Source organism: Bos taurus, chromosome 17 (assembly GCF_002263795.3).
Source record: "Bos taurus isolate L1 Dominette 01449 registration number 42190680 breed Hereford chromosome 17, ARS-UCD2.0, whole genome shotgun sequence".
Classification (NCBI taxonomy): domain Eukaryota; kingdom Metazoa; phylum Chordata; class Mammalia; order Artiodactyla; family Bovidae; genus Bos; species Bos taurus.
Genome location: NC_037344.1, coordinates 5116809 through 5140032, shown reverse-complemented (window position 1 = coordinate 5140032; position 23224 = coordinate 5116809). Strand labels below are relative to the sequence as shown.

The window sequence follows — 23224 nt, the reverse complement described above, 5'->3', positions numbered from 1 at the left end:
GAGATCCAATCAGTCCATCCTAAAGGAAATCAGTCCTGAATATTCATTGGAAGGACTGATGCTGAAGCCAAAACTCCAATACTTTGGCCAGAGCTGACTCATCAGAAAAGACCCTGATGCTGGGAAAGATTGAAGGTGGGAAGAGAAGGGGACGACAGAGGATGAGATGGTTGGATGGCATTACTGACTCAATGAACATGAGTTTGAGCAAACTCCAAAGGCTGGCGTGCTGCAGTCCATGGGGTTGCAAAGAGTCCAACACAACTGAGTGACTGAGCACACACGTGGCAGCCAATGTTAGGTAGGCATTTAGGGGGAGGAGATACTTCTTGGATCCTGTGTGGATCACAATAAACTGTGGAAAATTCTTCAAGAGATGGGAACACCAAACCACCTGACCTGCCTCTTGAGAAACCTATATGCAGGTCAGGAAGCAACCGTTAGAACTGGACATGGAACAACAGACTGGTTCCAAATAGGAAAAGGAGTACGTCAAGGCTGTATATTGTCACCCTGCTTAGTTAACTTCTATGCAGAGTACATCATGAGAAACTCTGGGCTGGAAGGAGCACAAGTTGGAATCAAGATTGCCAGGAGAAATATCAATAACCTCAGATATGCAGATGACACCACCCTTATGGCAGAAAGTAAAGAACTAAAGAGCCTCTTGATGAAAGTGAAAGAGGAGAGTGCAAAAGTTGGCTTAAAGCTCAACATTCAGAAAACGAAGATCATGGCATCTGGTCCCATCACTTCATGGCAGATAGATGGGGAAACAGTGGAAACAGTGTCAGACTTTATTTTGGGGGGCTCCAAAATCACTGCAGATGGTGACTGCAGCCATGAAATTAAAAGATGCTTACTTCTTGGAAGGAAAGTTATGACCAACCTAGATAGCATATTGAAAAGCAGAGACATTACTTTGCCAACAAAGGTCAGTCTAGTCAAGGCTATGGTTTTTCCAGTGGTCATGTATGGATGTGAGAGTTGGACTGTGAAGAAGGCTGAGCACTGAAGAATTGATGCTTTTGAACTGTGGTGTTGGAGAAGACTCTTGAGAGTCCCTTGGACTGCAAGGAGATCCAACCAGTCCATTCTAAAGGAGATCAGCCCTGGGATTTCTTTGGAAGGAATGATGCTAAAGCTGAAACTCCAGTACTTTGGCCACCTCACACAAAGAGTTGACTCACTGGAAGAGACTTTGATGTTGGGAGGGATTGGGGACAGGAGGAAAAGGGGATGACAGAGGATGAGATGGCTGGATGGCATCACTGACTCGATGGACGTGAGTCTGAGTAAACTCCGGGAGTTGGTGATGGACAGGGAGGCCTGGCGTGCTGCGATTCATGGGGTCGCAAAGAGTTGGACACAACTGAGCAACTGAACTGAACTGATACTTCTTGAAAAATGAGGAAGAAAGAATCCTTGTCCTCAAAGAACTGACCAACCAGGAAAATAGAAATAACTATGTTAAGTGCTATAAAAGCCACATAGATACCATGGGTAACCAGAAGAAAAAACATCTTGTCACACTAACCAGGACAGGTTTCCTAGAAGAGAGGGTAGTTCAGTCTTAGATAAGTGTTCACAGATGAAATGAAAATAATACTCCAAGCAGAGAAAATAGGAAGATGCAGAGACACTCATAAAAGTATATACACATGTACACATACACAACACGCAAAATGCATAAATATATACACTGCACACAATATCAGTTTTTAGTTACAAGTGAAGGAAGTCAGTATTTATACAGAATCTAACTAGCAAAGTACCTTATACTACAAAGATAATAAACAAAAGAGAAACTGCTTAATGATAAAGCAAGATTTCCCAACCTTGGCCCCACTGACCTTTCGGACCAGATAATCCTCAGTTGCAGGGTGCTGTCCTGCACCATGACTACACCTGGCCTCGACCCACTGGATACTACAGCACCCCCTCACACACGCCTCCCTGGCTGTGATCACCACAAACAACATCTAGATATTGCCAAATGTTCCCTGAGGCTACTGCTATGTGCTAAGCAGTGTTCTATGCTTCTCATCTATTATCTCATTTAACCTAACAACATAGTATCAGTGAGGTAGTTTTTATTTTCTCCATCTTACAAATGAAGAAACTGAGGCCGAGGGTTAAAAAGCTTGCCAAAAAATCACACAGCCAGCCTGCATGGAACCCTACACAGAGCTCCGGTCCCTACTATAAGCACCATTCCGTTGTCTCTTATTCACGTTTCAGCCTTTTTCATCTGATACTTGAAAATATTATCTGGAAGTAAAAACTATAATAATCCACACAAGTGTAAGTTAAATAAAAAGACTCAACCTCAACTCAGGACAAATTAACAAGTATTTTTTAAGCACTAACTGTATGTATGCCCAGTACCAACTTTAGGAACTAGATATGTGCTATTAGGGTGCTCCTGCCACAAAGCCTCTGAAGCACAGCAACAGGAGCAAACACCAAAGACCCACAGGTGAAGACCCGCAGGGCTGGTCAGTGGAGGCTCAGACATAGGAGGCCAAACACCGAATTTCACAGGATGAGAGACGGGTCATCTGCTCTGCTTTTACGTATTCTGTACCCTTCAACCAGAATGTAAGCCTCAAGAGGGCACGGATTATAATGTTCTGTTCACTTAGATCAATGCCTGGCACAGTAAGTGTTCAATGAACATCACTGCTGAATAAAAGCAGTATTCAAAGGAGTGACATATTCAAAAACAAAGGTCACAAGGGCCTTGAGCAACACAAAAATAACAATAATAGTATAATATTTATTACTCTTGCAATAATGACCATTTATTGAGCACTAACTCTGAGCCAGACACTGTGATCCATTATCTTAACCCTCTTAACCTCTAAGAGAGAGGTACTATTATCATCATCTCAGTCTTACAGGTTCACATACTGAACAAATAACTTGCCCAAGGTCACAAAGCAGCTCAGATGGAACCTGGGGCTGTTAACTCCAAGGCCTACCTCTCAGCTGCTCTGTCACATACAGAGAATCACAAATACCCTTCTTAGGCAAAGCTAGGGAAATGCGGCCAATGAGGGGAATGTGGTCCATGAGGAAAAACAATGAAACAGAACAAAAAGGAAACTCCAACACACTCAAAAACTGTATGTCCGCCCCTCCTCGAGCAGGTACTATGGAAATTTTCCCACCCTAGAATACACAGATTATCCCACACAGATTAAGACTCCAATGGTTTAAATAATCCAGATGTTGAAAAACTAGGAACTAGAGTCAAGCATCTAATCGACATTTCAAAGGGTGGTAGATAACAAGTGGTAACACCCCATGTCCACAACCCAGAGAAATAACAGGGTGTGGCCTCTGACTAAGGCTCATCTCAACAAGTCCTGGGCCTTCTCCCCAACCTGCTGCTTCGTTCCCTCCTTCACTGGGTGTCTCCCCTCCTCTGCACATCCCATCTCTCCTCTCCTCCTAACAGGCCTTTACAAAACTTGGAAATCTTTTGTTTCCTACTCTAAATTTCTAATATAGTGAGTTAAAATTTCCATATTTCTCTAATTAAAAAAAAGCCTACCTATGTAATATTCAGGTAGAAAAAAATGTTCCCCATTTATTACAGCTGCATTCCAAAGGTTATATTATCAAAGTCACCCCATCAATGAAGAGACCACCAATCATGCAAAAGAAAGCTAATGACCCATGTATTTATTTAAATAGCCTCTGATATTACAGACATAATAAACAAACAGGAAGAAATTAAACTCACTAGAAAGACTATGCTCTTCTCCCACCTATCCAGTAACCTATTCATAACCATAATTCTTTCTGAAAATGTCTAAAATGGAAAGAAGCATAACTCCAGAATTAAAACTCCAATTGCAACCACCAAAGAAAAATATTTAAGAGATTGAATTTGTTTAAAAATTAAAATACTCGTTAAATTACTTAACCAGAGATCCACTAATATATGTCAATCTAATTTCTGCATGAGAACGAGGACAACAGTTGGCAAGAAAAACAGTGCTAAGGAACGTATCTCAGTCTTTTCTTTCTGCCTTCAGATTGTTTTCATACACTTATCTTAAACATACAGTTCTATTAAATAAACAAACTATGAAGATATAGGCAAACTGTTCTCAAAGTAGAAATACTTTCCAAATACAAAAAACTATTAAGAAGCATTTATTTCTTGAACTGGCCAATAGAAGAGTGATTCTGCCAAGTAAAGGAAAAGTTATTTCTGAAAGCTGATCCTGCATTTAATAAATATTAAGCATGAAAAAGGAATATCCCTTCCTCCCTCTCATCATTTTAGAAAAAGAAGAAAGCTAAAAATTTAGTTAAAACAAAATCACCTAAATAAAATTCCTTCCATCTTAATTTGAGATGTACTGATACAAATAAAACTTATTAAATTTCATGATTTTTTCAAAGTTTTTTATTCTCAAGTGTTAGAGATGGACAATTAAATGGCTTGATAACCCAATTACATACTGCTATTTCTAAATGGACAATATAAACCATAGTCACTTTCAGACATAATCAATAAATTATTCCAAAAAGAGTCCTTTCTAATCTAAGCACTATTGAGGTCTTTAGGGATAAATTCAAGTTCTAGTTATGTTTAAATAAGTCTTTCTTTTCTATAAATAATAAGCACAGCAGTTCTGCCATTTCTTTAAGATTTTTTTAAATAAAAATGTTAATGAATCATACACTGTTTCAGAGGCTTTTGAAAACACTGCAGAATTACTTTAGAATAATTTGTTAAACTCAAGGCTGAATTTACGTGTTGGGCAATATAAAGCCTGACATTAGCCTTCTGTCTATGTTATACTTTAAAAGATCTTTACCTTTTATCTTTTATACTTTAAAAGATAGTAAGTTAACAGTCATGGGTCATCTTACTATATGCCAGGCACTGGAAGAGCTTCGCATATGTTTTACATTATCCCATTTAATCCTAACAACAACCCTGTGTAAGACACATCCCCATCAACAGGTGATGAAGTCGATAGCAAAAGGCTAAGTAGCTTGTCCTAGGCCACAAAGGTAAGGAAAGTATTGCCTAACTAACAGGGCTTCTGCTTCCAGAGCATCAATGTTTTTTATGAGAGAAATGAGAAATTAGCAACATGTTGTGTGTTCCAGGTATGTATAATAGTTTCTACCATTAGACAGTTCTAAGTTACCCACCATTGTAAGTGGTGCTGGAGAAGACTCTTGAGAATCCCTTGGACTGCAAGGAGATCAAGCCACTCAATCCAAGAGGAAATCAACCTTGAATATTCATTGGAAAGACTGATGCTGAAGCTCCAATACTTTGGCCAGCTGATGCAAAGAGCTGACTCATTGGAAAAGACCCTGATGCTGGGAAAGATTGAAGGCGGGAGGACAAGGGGACGACAGAGGATGAGATGGTTGGATGGCATCACTGACTCAACGGTCATGAGTTTGAGCAAGCTCCAGGAGATGACAGAGGAAAGGAGGACCAGCGTGCTGCAGTTCGTGGGGCCGCAGAGAGTTGGACAAGACTGAGCGGCTGAACAACAATGTTAGTGGGGCAAGTCCTTCTCAGACCTAGAGATGTTGTGCAAAGGTCTATTACTACCCGCTAACTGCCTAAAAAGCATGCCATCCTAAAAGTCTCACTAAGATACATACTTTCTTCTAAAAACAAACCAGCAATTTGTTTTGACACTTCCCATCTGGCCTAACATATATTGATGGGTTCAGGATCTTGTCCTATGGTGAATCTCTCAGAAGAACGCCCAAGTGACATTAAAAATACTTTGCACCACTATCTTTTTAATAGGTCCTAAATTCCACAGCAGCCATGAAGGAGCATCTAGCATGACTCGTGTGCACACAGACACACACACAGCTCATGCAACCTCCTGCCTAAAGCCACCAGATTTCCAGTAGCTAACCTTCAGCTGGAAAAACAGGGCGGAGGCGAAACAGCAAAGCAACAGAAACTGCACAGTATCTGACTGAGCTACAATCCATCCCTTAGGTGAAGGGGAAGAGAGCAAAAAGACAAGATACCAAGCAATAACATCTGTTGCATTTTGTTCATTACTTTTCAACATCCAACATCGCAGGATAATACAACACAAACATGTTTTCTTCTATTAGCTTACAGTTTTAGAGAAATCAGTTGTTACTCAAAACTTTTTAAGGGAACATTTTAGAAAAACTGCTATACATTCTGTCACTCAATATCCAAATCAAGCACAGATATTCCCTCAAGTATTTCGCAATTCTGATGACAGACTAGGACGAACTGCTAACTATACATGTGTGTAAAAGTGTAATTATTAGAAAATATATATCCCATAGTGTTCAGAAAACGTCCAGCAGATTTAGAAAACACTCTAAACCTGTTGTAAAAGGGATGAGGATACAGTATCAATGAGGTATCACAAGAAAGTAGCCAAAATCTACTACACTGAGGCATCAGACAGACTGGCTTGCCACTGGGTAGGGAAAAGACACAAAGTAGAAATGTTTAACAGCAGGAGTCCATTATTTGGAAACAACTTTACTCATCTGTTGGTAATGACAATTCAGCTACAAGTTAAAAAAAAAAATTATACACCTCTCTTCCCTAGTCCACTGAAAGTGTCACCAATATAGAATATTTCTATTTGGAATATTTGCAGATAGGAGACAGACACCTTGTGTCTTTTAAACTGCCACTAATCCTTAAGCTTGAAATAAAAGGAAGACTTGAAAAGAGCAAAGAAACAATCCTCTCCTAATGAATGAGAAAGCAAGGTCACAGTAACCTTCTTTCTAAAAGGTATACTAAAATTGTCAGGCTGTGTAAAATTGTCAGACTCCTTTTTTAAAAGAAGAGGAACTGAAGTTATCAATTACATGTAGAAACATTATGTAAAGTAAAAGCAGGTTTGAAACTAAAAAGTGGTCACTACTGCAAGAATAATCCCTTCCCCTGCCTGAGATAAATAAGTCCTATGAAACCAGGGTAAAAATATACCACCATCCAATATTAACAAATGAAACAAAAGTTTTGATATTAGCTATGATGCAACATTGAACAAAATGAACTGTCCTTTCTAAACAACACATTTGAGATTTATTTGTTGGGTGAATCTATAACCCATGCTACATTTAACCTTAAGAACACAGCAAAACTTTTTAAAGTACACAATTAAGTGATTTAAGTGATCAGTTAAGATCTAATACTTGAAATTAACAAAAATTGTGGAGCCAGTAATTCTACCCACTGAAGGGCATTGCAAAAAGATCACCAAAGCTTTAAGAAACAGAAGGGTCAAACTTTAAGGATCTTAAGGTTTGATTAGCACTTTCACCTGATTCAAACAAACCATGAACAATTCTAATTTTACATCTAAAGTAAATGCTCTACAGCTTATTTTCAGAACCTTTCAAAATTATACTCACAAGTTTCTTCAAAGATACTTCAGAGATGCTTCTGGCCCCGATACACAGCCAGTATATCACCATATGGCACCTTATATGCTATGGTGTCTTTGAATGAGAAATTCAGCAGTCCCTACTCTTTGGTTGCATCCCTTTACAGATGGCATTGCCTCCACTCCTCAGCCCATAGGTTTCATCACTGTGGAGGCAAAAGGACCTTTGAATAGAAGACTCTGCAGGATCGTTTTAAGACAGCCTCCAGGAAATACATCCCATTGAGAAAGCAGAGACCAGCTAAAATAGCCAGTCCCAGCTCTGTAGTGGAAGGAAGCTCACACATGTCAGTGGGCTTGGCAGTGTTTTAGACCAGGGATCCCTAAACTACCAGCCAAACCCAGTCTACCTGGTTTTTATGTGTATGGTTTTATTAGAACACAGTCACACACATTCACTTACATACTGTCTGTGGCTGCGTTCACACTTCAACAGCAGAACTGAATCTTTGCAACAGAGCCCATGTGGTTCACAAAATCTAAACTATTTACTAACTGGCCCTTCACAAAGAAAAGTTTGCCAACCCCTCCTCTGCACAATGAGATGCTGGAGGGAAACACAAGGTTTCTCCAAGAACCACCTTCAAGTATGCGAATTGGGCTGCTGCTAACTACATGTGGGCTTGGGATCACCCAATGTTTAAACACACACACACACAACTCTTTTATTCATCCCAAATGAGTCCCAAAGTTGCTAAGGCAGAGCACACTCGCTACTACAAGCCCCATCTTCCCCACTGTCTTTACTAGTAGATCAAGTCAACCCAAAAAGGCCCTTTAAAGTTCATCAAAACACGACTTCACCTGCAGAAAAAATGTGGAAACTAGAGGGTGAGAGGAGAAGGCAATGGCAACCCACTCCAGTACTCTCGCCTGGCAAATCCCATGGACGGAGGAGCCTGGTGGGCTGCAGTCCATGGGGTCGCTACGAGTCGGACACGACTGAGTGACTTCACTTTCACTTTTCACTTTCATGCATTGGAGAAGGAAATGGCAACCCACTCCAGTGTTCTTGCCTGGAGAATCCCAGGGACGGGGGAGCCTGGTGGGCTGCCATCTATGGGGTCGCACAGAGTTTGACACGACTGAAGCGACTTAGCAGCAGCAGAGGGTGAGAAGAGAAGGCACACACGGCACACATCCCAAGTCCTGGAGCCACCTCAGATGCAGCGCCCTGCCTGAATAGCTACGGCCATTCCCACTACTGCTCTGAGGAAGAAGCCAAAGAAGCTACTAAAACGGTGATCAAACGAAGGAGCACAAAAAAGCGCCATAATGTATTTCCTACCTCGTAATCCTTAATCCTTGTTAGATGCTGATGATGCTGTGCTGTGCTCCGTCGTGTCCAATTCTTAGGAGGCCCCACAGACTGTAGCCCACCAGGCCACTCTGTCCATGGCGTTTCCCAGGCAAGAGTACTGGAGTGGGTTGCCATTTCCTTCTCCAGGGGATCTTCCTGACCCAGGGATCAAACTGCATCTCCTGCATTGGCAGGTGGATTCTCTACTATTGCATCACCTGGAAAGGCCTTGTTAGAGAATACCCTATATGCAACTTTCACTGCAAAAATTTTTAATATTTTTAATTTCTTAAAGATCAGTCTTCCAGTGCCTATAAATGCTTCGAAGATGTCTAAATTCTTTTAAGTGCCAAATTGGTTTTCGCTTGTTTTTTAATAGAAAGGTTTTTAAGGCATTTTCAGCATGCTGTGCCAACACAGGGATATCCCCTCCATTGTATGGGACACAAAGACACTCACCAACTGCAGCAGGGGAAGTAGCCTTCTCTGCCAGCTATTTTTAGCACCACTTCATCATGTTAAAGACCAAACTTAGGATAATAATGAAAGGCAAACTTTTAAAAAGATGAATTTGATGAAACAGATCTGTCCCTTCTTGTATAAGTTCCTTAAAACTGAAATTTTATACATTCTTCTGAACTTAAATCTCAAAGGACCTATATAGCCTATGAAGAGCTTGTTAGCTATTTCAAAGATAACCATATGCCCTAAGACTGAACTAGTGGCCATGTTTAAAGCTCATTCCTTCCTTTTCAATTTCAACTCTCATTCACTTTCAGTCTCATCCATTCTTTGTTCTTCCTGTATCTTTGCTAACAAATTCCCCTCCTCCCAAGTAAATGTACCCATTTTTCGGCTCATTCTCTCCACAAACACTATAGAGAGACCATAGTACTTAATAATGACTCCAGTTTTCAGCATATTACTCACCATTGTACTGTTTTGAAACTGCATCGGTATCCAACTTGAACCCTAAAATGTAATGTCCAAAACAAAGTCCATTGCCCCATTTTAAATTACTGTTTATAAGAAACCACTAGTACCATACTAACATACTGGGAGCATCTTCTCCTCCACTCTTGCATCTGTTACAGCCCTTCGGTTGACTGTGGTGTAAAAATGTTAGTTGCCTAGAACACTAAAATCCTAATCCAAGTGCAATGCCTCTTGGCCTAAAATACAATTTATCCTCAATGGTCTAAAACTACCCTCTCAAAAACACTACTCTCAATTCATTCTTCGGACTGTAAACGTGTATCCACACAAACTGGCCCTAAGCCTACTCAACAAATTCCCACTATATTCCCCTAAGTTAACTTCCTAATTACATGTGTCCCTCACACCCTCCAGTTCCAAGAGTTCAAAACACTTTATCTCCACCTGTTCTTTTCTTCCTAAAAAAACACCTTCCCCTGACTGAGATACTCCAGTAAGTTCTGTATAGTCCAACATCAACATCTAATGAAATCTGTCCAAATAAATTTACATCTATAAGGCACCAAACAGCAGCCAACAGAGTGGTCATGGATGGAAACTAGTCCATTCTCCCTTTCCTACAATTCTGTGCAAGTTCCATTGCCTCTGCCGCCCAGACACAAAAGCATCTCAAAGGCAGGGACCCTCAAATATTTTGCTGTTTTTTGCTACTCAAATACGCAATAAAATACCATGATTTTTAACCAATGTATAGTCAAAACAATACAAGTCTTAAAGTTGTAAACAACTTTCATGGAGTATAATATACGCTCAGATTAGTTTGTTGCTCTGTCCTCCTTTCCGCCCCACCAAAATAAGCCTATGCAAAACTACATTTCTCTTCCTCCTATCTTTCGAAAGTATGGAATATATGACTTCCTCAAGGTCACAAAATAACAGATCTGCAGACACTCGATGCTGACTCCACATCTAATACTACATACACTGCTCAATATTTTGATGTCAGTATCTATTTAAAAGAGAATTTAAGACTTCTAACAAAAGCATAACAAGAACAAGGCATACAAAGAGAAACAAAACAAAACACCTGGAGAAGTCCCAGAGGAGGGCAAAGTGATGATGAGCGTGGAAGAAATCATTCTAAGACAAACAAAAAGTCAGGAAAGATGATGGTAAAGAGAAGCAATCAACATCTACAAAACCAGGAAAAGATGAACGCCAGCTTGTTCTAGCAGTTCTCAAAACACAAATTTGGGATGTGTCTTGAAACTTGAGACAGGTTTGGGAGAAATAAATGAACCGTTACATAATTCAGAGGCTAATAAACTTGTAGAATTCATTTCTTCAAAAGACAAACAATTCAGGATGAAAAGTGTTTCGAGAAAGTTTTTAAAAAGATCCTGAATGAAAAGAGCATAGATACCCGCATTCCCACAAACTTTCTACATTCATTCCCACTAAGCCCCTCTCAGCAGTGGCTTCAGAGAGTGTGAGTTCACACAGCTGTCTGGAGGGGCCCTAATTCTTAGTACTGCCTGTGTTCTGTTAAATAAAATTCCACCGTACGCTTATGGTCTGTACAAATATATGAAATGTTAATTACTTTTCCTGCACCTTAATTTGGCACACAGAGAGGATATCCAAATTACAAGTAAAAGATTTTACAGACTTCACTTTTAAAATAAAGGAAGAGGAAAAACATTCTTCTTCAAAGAATTAAACATCAGAAGTTTCTCCTCACTGTATAGAGAAGCATGAGATAAATAAGCAAAGCTTCAAGTCATCAAGTAGGACATATGCTACCAAAAAAAGCGCTTAAGGAAAAATTTAGTAACTTTTTTTACTGGTTAAAGTACTAAATTCTCTCCCCCAAATCAGTTGCGATTCATAAGAACCCAGAATTTCCTGAGTAACTGCAATCTGTTAGTATCCTCCGGATACACAGGAATTACACCCAGGAAACGAGAAGGTAAAAAAAATAACTCCTATACCAGTTGCTCCTGAAATGAAATCTCTCAAAGAAGACTGACCAAAAAAAGTTTTACTTTCAGGGGTTCACAGTGTCAGAGCTTCCCCCTTGGGAACCCAAATGAGTTGCCCAGAGCCAGAAACTACAGCGCAGTTTCCCACCCGGTGTACCAGGAAAAAAGATATTACAGAGATGTCCTTTGTGCGCATATAGACTCGGGCTTCCTCAATTTCCTTTTGCTAATTACTGGCCAGAAAGGTGCAAGTGTCCACTTTGAAGAAAGAACTCCTCGAAGAGAAACCTGTGCGTATTCCACGTACCCAGCGCTAAAGGTCACAAAACACAGGGCTGCCGGATGCCTCTCCCGGCAGCGAGGACTAAGGTACCCCTCTCATCTACACACTCCCAACACTCCTGGAAAACATCGGCCAAACTCCAGAGGACGCCCCAGCACCCTCCCCATTTCTACACGCCCCCCCCCCCCCCCTCAACTCCCCTTCCCGGGGAACTCACACTTTAGAAAAGAACCGGCGGCGCTGAGAAAGCGGGCTGTTTCCTGTCCTCCTAGGGACCGAGGCGGCAGCCGCGGCAGCTCCGGCGCGTTGCTGAGCAAGAAGCGGGGCTGGGACCGCCAAGCCGGGCGGCCACCCGGGTCTCTTCCGCGCGGCCGGAGCAGAGGCGGCAGCGGCGGCCCGGCTTACCTCCTCTTTTCCTCTTCCTGGGTCTCTTCAGGCTGGGTCTTCTGCCCGTCCCGGGCCACTTCTCCCCGACAGTCCCGTTTGGGAGGCTCCGGATTTTTGTTTTATAAAGTTTCTTCTGGGCGGAGGCTGCGGCCGGCCCCCCGGGTCCCCCCCGGCCCCGCCGCCCTCGGGGCTGGGGCAGGGAGGGGGCTCTAAGAACTCCTCCCGGAGTCCTTGCCGAGGAGCCGGGGGGCCGGCGACGGGCCGAGAACGGAGACCCCCCGAGGGGGCAGAGGGGCGGGGGAGGGAAGGGAAGGACGGCGGCGTCGGTCCCGCTGTCCCCGCCGCCCCGGCCGCCGCTTCACATCGGGGTCCCCGCCCCCCCAGCCGGGGGGCGTCTGCCCGGCGTGGAGCCCCGGCTCATGCACTCCGCGGCGAGATGCTACGGCCCCGGGCGGGTGGCCGAGGCGGCGGCGAGGTGGGGGACCCGGCCGGCTCCGCTCGGCGCCGCCCCCGCTCCCGGCTCCCGCATGTGTCGCTGCGGCTGGGACCCCCGCCCTCCACCTTGGGGGTCCCTCGCCCCGCGCCCCGGGACCAACAGAAGCTCCGGCCCCTCCTCAGCGTCCTCTCCCCGCGGAGCAGCGGACTAGTCCCGGTCCGAGGTAGCCACCTCCCTGCCCCCCAGCCACCGGCTCCGGCTCGGGCTCCGGCGTGTGCAGCCGCGGCTGCCGGCCGGGAAGGTGAGGGGGGGAGAAGAGAGGTGGCCGCGGCTCCCGCCGGCCCAGGTCAGGGCAGAGGTCCTGGCGGCGGCCGGTGCACGGGCGCTGGGTCTCTCAGATGCTCCCTGGCTCTCACGCTCGCGGCGGCGGCGGCGGCGGTAGCGCCCGGAGCTCAGCTCGCTGTCTCCCTCGCTTAGTGCGGGGCTCTCGCCTCACTCCAGAGAGAGGGGCGGGAGGAAAACGGCGCGCAACAATGACGCAAGTCACCTAGCAACCGCTCTCTCCCCCACCCCCTCCCTTCTCTCTCCGCTCGGAGGCTCACTCCCCTAGTCTTTTTTCACCTTTCCGACCACCCCGCCCTAGGCGCCTCTGGCGCGCTCTGATGACGCTCCAAGGGAAGAGGAAGTCGGGCTCGGCGAGCGGGTGGGTGCGCCTCGGGCCGCGGACTCGGTGTCGCTGCCGCCGCCTCTACGGCCGCGTCAGAACAGAAGAGAGGAAGGGGAGGAGCCGCGTGGAGCCTAAGCTGCCGCCTGAGCTTACCCCTGACCCGAGGGCGGTGGAGAGAGCTTGCTCTGTAGCGGTTTCCTTCAGAGCAGGTGGTGACTGCTCCTTGGGGAGCAAGGAGGAGGCCCAGGCCGCGCGGCCATGCTCGGGCGCGCACCACCCGAAGGTGAGGCATTTGGCCCCAAACGGGCCTTCGGAAAGCCCAGCTGCTCGAGAAGTTATCTTACAGCTTGATCTGCCGCACCTGCTCGAGGGCGCGAGCGCCCCACCCTTCCCCTGGTGTGGAGGGACACCAGCGCCCGATGACGCGTGGTCAGGCAGAGCAAATGTTTGATGAATGAATGAATGGCTCCCTCACTCGCGGAGCTCAGAGGAGTTTGACGGAAGTCCAAGCTCTTTGTAAACTGCGTAGCATTTGTAAAGATGCGAGTTGTAACACATCCCTCTTACCCCTCTCCCCCCGAAGGAAATGGGGCTGCGGTTGAAATGAGTCCCAACCTGAGTCTTAAGTGAAAAAAGAGGCGAACTGCTGGGACGAAAGAAGGGAGCCGTCCTCCCAGGGATTGTGGCAGTATTTTTGACTTTTCAGGAAGAGGATTTAGTACTGATTCCCTTTTAGGAATCATTCATGTTTGTGGCTTGGAGCTTTGGAAAGCTGGTATTGGTTGTTAATCGGTGTCCATTACTGTAATCAAGAAATTTTGGCCTGTGTTTCAGGTCTGACTCAAAGGCTATTTCCTTTCTAAAATAAATATTATTACTATTTATACTGGTTTTCCTACAGGTGTTATCCTGGAAAGTAAATTCAAGTAAAAACTCATGAAGTTGACAGTGTAGTTCTCTAGGACAGGAAATTTTAAGATAAAACGATTTCAGATTCCTCAGAAATCTGTCTTGCACCTGTCCTGATGAATAGTGTGAGAAGGGGATAAAAGCAGGGACGAAAGGAAGCAGATTCCGCAGTTGGGTCTCTGGACCCTGGCGCGCCTTACCTCTTCCGGAAGCAGCGATAGTGACTGTTACGGATCTTTCTACCTCAGGGGATAGGGGCAGGTTTTTATATAAAGATCTGGGGAGCTCAGAGTTTCTGCCCCTGCTGCCACCACCATATGCAAATACATCAAGGAACCTTGTAACTGGGTAAAATACAAGGGCTCGTTTTTATTAAAATGCTGCAGAAAAAGTAATGGAAGGAGGGGGTGGGGACGGATATTGCCAAAGCAAGAAGAGACTGATAAAGTAGCTCTTGCCCGTTCATCCAAGTTCTAAGAGCCAGGTTAACCCTCCTGTGTTTAAGTTACCCTAGATTTGACTCTCTTCTTATGACTGGTCCCTGCCGGATCCTTCCAGATAAGACTCACAAGGAATCTGAACAGCAAGTGATGGCCCCACATGGCTACATGTGTAAATCATTTGGGGTTTTGCTCCTCTTCCTAATTTTTTGATGGAAATTGAAGGAATAAAATACACAGATTGAGGGGATTTTGTAAAGCCTAGCACCACAGATTTCTGTTAACTTTGGCTAGAAGAAATGCAAACATCAGAGCTCTGCAACCCAGCAGAGGACACCTCCAGGGCAGTGTGTAACCAACCACATGGAGCTTTTCAGCAGCCTGATTGGTTTTCGTTGTCAGTGGTTCCACCAGAGAACCTTGGTGCTGAGAGGCAGCGTAGCAGGGAGGAGAGCCCTCAGCCAACTACTGATGAACTTCCAGCTGCACTAGCTTACTAGGCAAGACCCACCCAGTTCACCACCCGGTATGCTGACTGGAGGAAACAGCTGGAACTGGCGGCTGCAGAACAGGAAGCTCCTACATTGCCAACTTGGTCTGCATCTCTTCAGTGCTTTCATTTCTTACTACTCCAGAGAAGAAAACAACTGGTTCATTCGAAATTCAAAAAAAGAAATCTGAAGTTTTAGGATACAGAGTTCTTTCCCTGGCTCATCAGTTTGTGTATAATAAGGATCTGGGTAGTATGTTAAAATATAACAGAGGGATATTTGTATAGGGTTCTTTTCTCCTACACTTGAAAGTGAGCTCGTATGAGAAACCATTTTATCAGCTTCATTATCCCACACCAGTAGTTTTTGCTGTAAAAGATTTCATAAGCTAAATTCTCTAGCAGTATTTCTTTCTAGAAATTCCATCTACAATATTCAATTACTTTTAGTGGTTTGATTGTGAAATATGCATTAAAATGCATAAAGCAGTTACTCAGTAAAAGGAGTAATTGTAAAAGAAGCCTCCATGTAACCAACCAGGTCAAGAAATGGAACATTTCCAGCACCCTAGAAGTACCCCAGTGGCCTTCCTGAATACAACTCTTTCCCCCCCTTTTTGAGGTAACTGTTATTCTGACTTTAGTGATAGCCATTTCCTTGCTTTTCTCTATAGTTTCATTACAAGCATGTGTATCTCTAAACAACATATTATTTGGTTTTGCCCTTTGTCTTGGAACAACAGTATGTAACCTGTTTTGATTACAGCTTTTGCTCAACATGTTTTTTAACCCGTCATACGTTGTTTGGGTTGTTCATATAACTGTAGTTTGTTCATTTTAATTGCTGTTTTATGGTGTTCCATTATAGCAATATGGCATAATTTATTTAGCCATTCTATTGTTGATGAATATCTGGGTTGTTTCCAGTTTGAAATTGTTGTAAATACTGCTATAAATATTTCTTGCATATGTATTCCATCACATCTGAGTTTCTGTATGGTGTATACCTGGGAGTAGTTACATGTGTTCTAGATTTGAATGAATAATTCCAAGCTGTTTTCTAAAGTGTTACACTCACACCAGCATTGTATGAACCTCATGTCCACACCCTCAACCACAATCGATATAGTCAGTCCTTTTCTGTCTTGCCAGTCTGGTGGGAGTTTGAGCTTGCATTTCCCTAATTGCTGATGCCGATGAGGACTTTTTCATATATCAACTGGCCATTTGTATTTCTTTTGTGAGATGTGTTATCATTTTCATGCCTAATCACTGAGATACAATTTTCCAATATCCTTATAGTCCATATTTGAATAATATATGTCAGGTAAGGTAATACTACCAAATGAGTTACATTTGGGACAAGTTCTTTCCAAAATAAGAATAATTATATTAATAGTTTGTCTAATTATCTCTTATGAATTTGATGATAAACTTCTTAAGAGTAGGTCTATAAGGCTATATTTTTTACATTCCAAATAATGTCACACTTTGAACTATTAAATCATTGCTGGAATCCCTCATGGTGCTTTGGTGTGACTTAGTTTTCCTCAAGTATGTAGTCAGATGTTTATTCAATGAACCTGTGTAACTAAACTCTTGCTTTGTATTTTATAGGCAACTATGTAACAAATTGTTTCACCTGCACAAATTTTTTTTCATTTCCATTTTCATTCATTTTATGAAAGTTACAATGGCTTTTTCTTCCCTCCTAGAATTCCTGCTAAAATACATGTTTTCTTTTTCTTTTTAATTTTACCCATTAATATCAAATACATACCATCCATGTCACTACCTGACAAATTTTCCCAAGGTATTCTATTTGCCTATTTTATCATGTTCTTATCTGTCAGTTCTTTGTTTGGAGTGAGTGCTGTTTTAAGATTGGATGAAGAACCACAGAAATTAAATCACTTAACCAGGGTCAGAAGATTAAATAAAAAGGAAGCCTGGACTCAGCCCCAAGTCTTCAAGTAGATTGCTTGCTGTTACATCATACACTCAGGCAGCAAGGCAAATTAGTTCCACTGGTCTATGGAATGTTGTTCACCTCCACATGGCAAACCTCATATTCTACCATTGGATAAGGTTACTTTATTTTAAGCCTAATAGCTCTAGAATCAGATTAAGATTGGTACATATAAAAATAAAAGAATACATTTGAATCAGTTCTAATGAGGTGGATGAAACTGGAGCCTATTATACAGAGTGAAGTAAGCCAGAAGGAAAAACATAAATACAGTATACTAACGCATATATATGGAATTTAGAAAGATGGTAACAATAACCCGGTGTACGAGACAGCAAAAGAGACACTGATGTATAGGACAGTCTTATGGACTCTGTGGGAGAGGGAGAGGGTGGGAAGATTTGGGAGAATGACATTGAAACATGTAAAATATCATGTAAGAAACGAGTTGCCAGTCCAGGTTCGATGCACGATACTGGATGCTTGGGGCTAGTGCACTGGGACGACCCAGAGGGATGGTATGGGGAGGGAGGAGGGGGGAAGGTTCAGGATGGGGAACACATGTATACCTGTGGTGGATTCATTTCGATATTTGGCAAAACTAATACAATTATGTAAAGTTTAAAAATAAAATAAAATTTAAAAAAATAAAAGAATAAAAATTTTAAATATTAATATAAATGATAGTGCTAAAAAGGGGCTACATGGAAACCTGCTTAAAAAAACAAAACTCCTTCATTGCTTATAGCCAGTCTATCACTTGACCCCTGGCCTCTTCAGAGAATAACCATACTTCCTCAACATCTGAAAGAAGAACTACAAAATAAAGCAGTAGTGTCGTATCAAATGATGCAGCAAAGGCCCTTGGATTTGGTGATGAGCTCCTTAATAATATCATAGTGCTGTTAAAAATGTTGGAAGATACCAGAGCTTGATGACATTGTTAAATACAAGAACACATGAGTCTAGAAAACTTATCAACTGTTTGATGAGATTGTCCCTGTGTGGCCTTCCTCATCATCTCAGTTTGCAAAAAGATTGATTCTGAAAATGAATGACAGTTGACTGCTAGTTATAATGGAAAATTAATATAAATTTGAATCACTTGTTATATTTGATAATTTAGCTTTAAAGTTTCAGAAGAATCTTTCATTTGCTTTTGTCATTAATAGTCACTATCTTTAGTAAAGTCTAGCCATTATTTTTAAAATATTGAGTGAAACAGTTAAAGAAAATGACTTCATAAAAATATTAAGGTATGCTTACATGTAACTTAACTCTGAAAAGGAAAGGTTTCTAAATGTTTTGGCTTGAAATTCAAAGTTGATTTATTGAGTTAACAGTAAGGAGTTGCTAAAGGTACTAGATCTATAAATATTATTTGTATATTTTTGGTTTTCCAAGGAGTAACGATATAGAGAAAACATAAAAGGGTTAGGATATCTATCCAAAGTGCAGAATTTTCACATTTCCTTTCCCATTTGATGAACAGAAATTTACTTATCACCTGTTTCCTAGCACTGGACTAAGTGCTGAACATATAATGGTGAAAACAGTGGTGTCCTGGCTCGATGGGGTTTGTGGTCTGGTGCCAATATGTCCTTGGCTTCCCTGATGGCTCAGACAATAAAGGATCCACCTGCAATGCGGAGACTTGGGTTTGATCCCTGGATGGGGAAGATCCCCTGGGGGAGGGCATGGCAACCCACTCCAGTATTCTTGCCTGGAGAATCCCATGGACAGAGGAGCCTGTGGGGCTGCAGTCCATGGGGTTGCACCGAGTTGGACAGGACTGAGCAACTAAACAGCAGCAGCAGCCAGTGTGTCCCAGGCTTGACCCTTCCCCTCAGCTAACACCATCTAAAACTGTGTGAACTATCTGATGGTGTATTCTTTCCTTGTAGTCGGAGGAAAATTGCTTCACAGCATGGTGTTGGTTTCTGCTATACAACAATGCAACTCAGCCATAAGTGCGTGCATGTGTGTGTGTGTTAGTCACTCAGTCATGTCCAACTCTTTGCGACCCCCATGGACTGCAGCCCGCCAGGTTCCTCCGTCCATGGGATTTTCCAGGAAAGAATACTGGAGTGGGTCACCATTTCCTTCCCCAACATATATGTGTGTATATATATATATAGGCTTCCCTGGTGGCACTAGTGGTATAGAACCCACCTGCCAATGCAGGAGACATAAGAGACGTGAGTTCAATCCCTGGGTCAAGAAGATCCCCTGGAAGAGGGCATGATAACCCACTCCAGGATTCTTGCTTGGGGAATCCCATAGACAGAAGAGCCTGGTGGTGGGCTATGGACCATAGGGTCACAGAGTCGGACACAACTGAAGAGACTTAGCACATAGGCATAGACAGATAGATAGATGACTGCTTCATTGTCTTGATGAGCAAATAAGTGATCACAGGCTGGAAACTTTGATCTTACTGACATTTTTCAGATTTTTCACTATGACAATTTTTTTAAATGCATTGAAAGAATAGTATAACTTCTTTTCATACACCTTCCACCTAGATTCAGTCATGGTTAACATTTTGCTATATTTGCCTTATGTACTTTTTCTGAACCATCTGAGACTAGATTTCAGGCATCCTAATACTTCATCCTTTTCCTTAGGTAATATTTCAGCAGATATCAAGAAAAGAATATACCTAAGCCCAACCTTTAATCAGACCTAAAAAAATTAACAAAAATCTGTATCTAAATTTAATCCCCATTTAAATTTTCCTAATTATCCCAACAGCATTTTTTTCCAGCTTTGGTGGGATATAATTGACAGATAGCATTGTATCACAGTGTGATGATTTGATGTGCCTGCTGCTACTGCTACTGCTAAGTCACTTCAGTTGTGTCCGACTCTGTGTGACCCCATAGATAGCAGCCCACCAGGCTCCCCCGTCCCTGGGATTCTCCAGGAAAGAACACTGGAGTGGGTTGCCATTTCCTTCTCCAATGCAGAAAAGTGAAAGTGAAGTCGGTCAGTCGTGTCCAACTCTTAGCGACCCTGTGGACTACAGCCTACCAGGCTCCTCTGTCCGTGGGATTTTCTAGGCGAGAGTACTGGAGTGGGGTGCCATTGCCCTCTCCGTTGATGTGCCTACATACTGTGAAATGATTATCTCAATAAGGTTAACAAAGTCATTACCTCACACAGTTCCCTCTGTGTGTGTGTTGGGGTACTTAAAAGTAGTTTAAGATCTACTTTCTTAGCAAATTTCAAGCATAAAATACCAACAGTATTTTTGATCGCTTGTGTCCTGCCCCCAACTTGATCCAATCCGAGTTAACATATTGCATTCTTCAGTTATATTTAAATGTTTAAATATAAGTATTTTTAGGGAAACTAAAAACTGGACTCTCTAATACTATTTGGCAGTAATTGCTTTACATTGTATCATTTTTTAATGTTATATTTTAAGTCCACTAAGAGCATTCTCTAATCTTAGTAAAAAGGTGGTCTTTTCTTTAGTTGCTTTTCCACTCACCTTTGACTCCATGCCGCTTTAGTAGTTGGGGGAGTCACTCACTGAGGTACTAAGCACTCCCCTGTCTTCCAAAAGTTACCTGTACATTTTCTTAGATGCTGTTTCCTTCCACCTTTGTCCTACCATGCCTCCCCTGGAAGGCCCTGCTCTTATCCCAGCCAAAGCCCTTATTACCTCTTTCTCCTCTCCTTGAATTTGTCCTGACTTTGTAGGCACCCTTTCAAGAGCATCTAACTCTCAGTTCTTAGGTTCTCTTATTCTCTACCTGTCTTTCAGGTTACCCCAACCTCTGCTTAACTCTACCAGAGTCTGTACCTGATTTTCTCCACCTGCACTGGAGTCCTTTGTAACGGAACCCACCACCACTACAGCCTGTCACCAGTAGAATGTGCTTAGCTCATTATAAAGCAAGGAAGAGCATACTTGACAAGAACCTAGAATGTGCTGTCCCTTCATTTAATCCTCACAAAACCTTTCAAGTAGATGCAAGAGGCCCACGTGCCTTCTTCCTCTTCCTGGTCACAAAGAACTGTTTCCCAGCCTCCCTTGCAGTTAGGCTGGAGCCACGTGATTAGTCTGGCCAGCAGAACATGGACTGAAGTAATGTCTGTCATGTCCAGGCTTGATCCCTAGTTTCCCATGAGGTAATTAGCTCCTCTGTCTATAGGCTTAGAAGCAAAGGATGCTCACATATTGGCTCACATGCCAGAAGGAGTCCAGATTCCTTAGCTGCCTCTTGGAGAAGCACTATCTGACCCAAATCAAACAGTGAACAGAGCAAAATATAAAGTTAAGTTGTGGAGTTTAATCGCAAGTCCTGAGAATGCAACCCTCTTTTGTTATATTGTTTGTATAGAAATAGGAGTTCTGAGTTCCAACTCAAACTATGAAAGGCCTTTTAGGGAAAAGAAAACAAAAACCCTAGGGATTGACTTTTCTGTGAGAGAATCATATGTGAGACCATCAGTCCCCTCCAGATAGGTGTTCAAGGCTTCCTTTTCAATAAACAGGTTTCCATTTCAAGGATGAAGCTATCCTTAGGTTCTTCAGCCTTTCATTCCAGGATTGACATTTCTTTTAATAACCAAACAAAATGTTACGACCTACCATCTTATATGTTATGAAAAGTTTAGAGCCAGCTGTCTCCACTCTGGCTGGCATCCTCAAATTATTTCAGTGCCTTGCCCCTCACTTGCCTTTCTCATTTCATCAACATAAGACTGTTACATGTAGCCGCCTTTTAGGTTGAGGGGTGAGTGAGTGAAGTCACTCAGTCGTGTCCGACTCTTTGTGACCCCATGGACTGTAGGCCACCAGGCTCCTCTGTCCATGGGATTCTCCAGGCAAGGATACTGGAGTGGGTTGCCATTTCCTTCTCCAGGGGATCTTCCCGACCCAGGGATCAAACCCAGGTCTCCGGCATTGCAGGCAGACGCTTTACCCTCTGAGCCACCAGGGAAGCCCAAGAGCCAACATAGCAGAGGAAACAGTTTCAAAATCAGTGTCTCATATAACTTTAAAAAACTGTTGACCAATTGCAACCGTAGTGGATTTGTCAGTGATTATGTCTTTCCTTAGATCTCTTCCAATCACCCTGAATTTGCTACCCTAACCCCCATATCCCCTTCACATTTCTCCAGAGCAATCAGTCTCTCAATGTAAGCTTCCTCTTACTTTATTAAAAGCAATTCAACTGTCTTGGGTCTCTACCTTTTATTTTAAAAGTCCATCAAACTAGTTGTTAATAATGTGTACAGATGCAAATAACAGAACCCAACTGGCATAATCAATGTAGAGACTTTACTGTTTCTTTTTAAGAAAAAACCCACTGGTAGGGAGTTCAGGGTTGGCACAGCAGCTCAGTAGCGCTTTCCAGCACCCAGGCTCGTCTCTTTCGTTGCATCCTCATCACCATCTGTATCATGTTGACTTTTATCATCAAGCCTGTTGCTTAATGAATCACAAATTGGCTACTCTTCCTTGGGCTGTTCTTAGTTGCTCAGTCATATCTGACTCTTTGCAACCCCATGAACTTTAGCCCCCCAGGCTCCTCTGTCCATGGAGAGTCTCCAGGCAAGAATACCGGAGTGGATCTTCCCAACCCAAGGATCAAACCCAGATCTCCAGCATTGCAGGTGGATTCTTTACCACCCGAGCCACCAGGGAGCCACATCCACATTGCAGACAGGAAGGAAGGAGAAAGGGTGCTGCCTGTGTGAGGAAAAGCCGACTGATTCTTCTCCAACATTTCCAGCACATCTCCATTTAGGTCTCATCGATAGAGTGGTGCCTTGGGGCCACACATAGATCTAAAGAAGACTGAGTAGTATTTTAGCTGGGTGAGTTGTCCAAGGAGAAGTTGGAGTTCTGTAAGTAAGGCAAGTGGGAAGGATAGACAAGGAGCAGGAAACTAGCAGGGTCTGACCCACTTTGTCTTAATCTGTTCCGTCTGCTATAACAAATCACCATAGACTAGGTGGC

The 23224-nt window shown here is 42.9% G+C and overlaps 1 protein-coding gene across 2 annotated transcripts in view; it reads right to left on the bottom strand.

The window, feature by feature from the left end:
* The window catches only part of FBXW7 (F-box and WD repeat domain containing 7), a 224502-nt gene extending 212033 nt beyond the window's left edge, over positions 1 to 12469 (bottom strand). For both annotated transcript variants that reach the window (XM_059876139.1, XM_059876140.1), the window contains exon 1: positions 12167 to 12469. The gene's annotated coding sequence lies outside the window, so the exon portion shown is untranslated. The remainder of the gene's footprint in view (positions 1 to 12166) is intronic.
* Positions 12470 to 23224: the final 10755 nt, after the last annotated feature.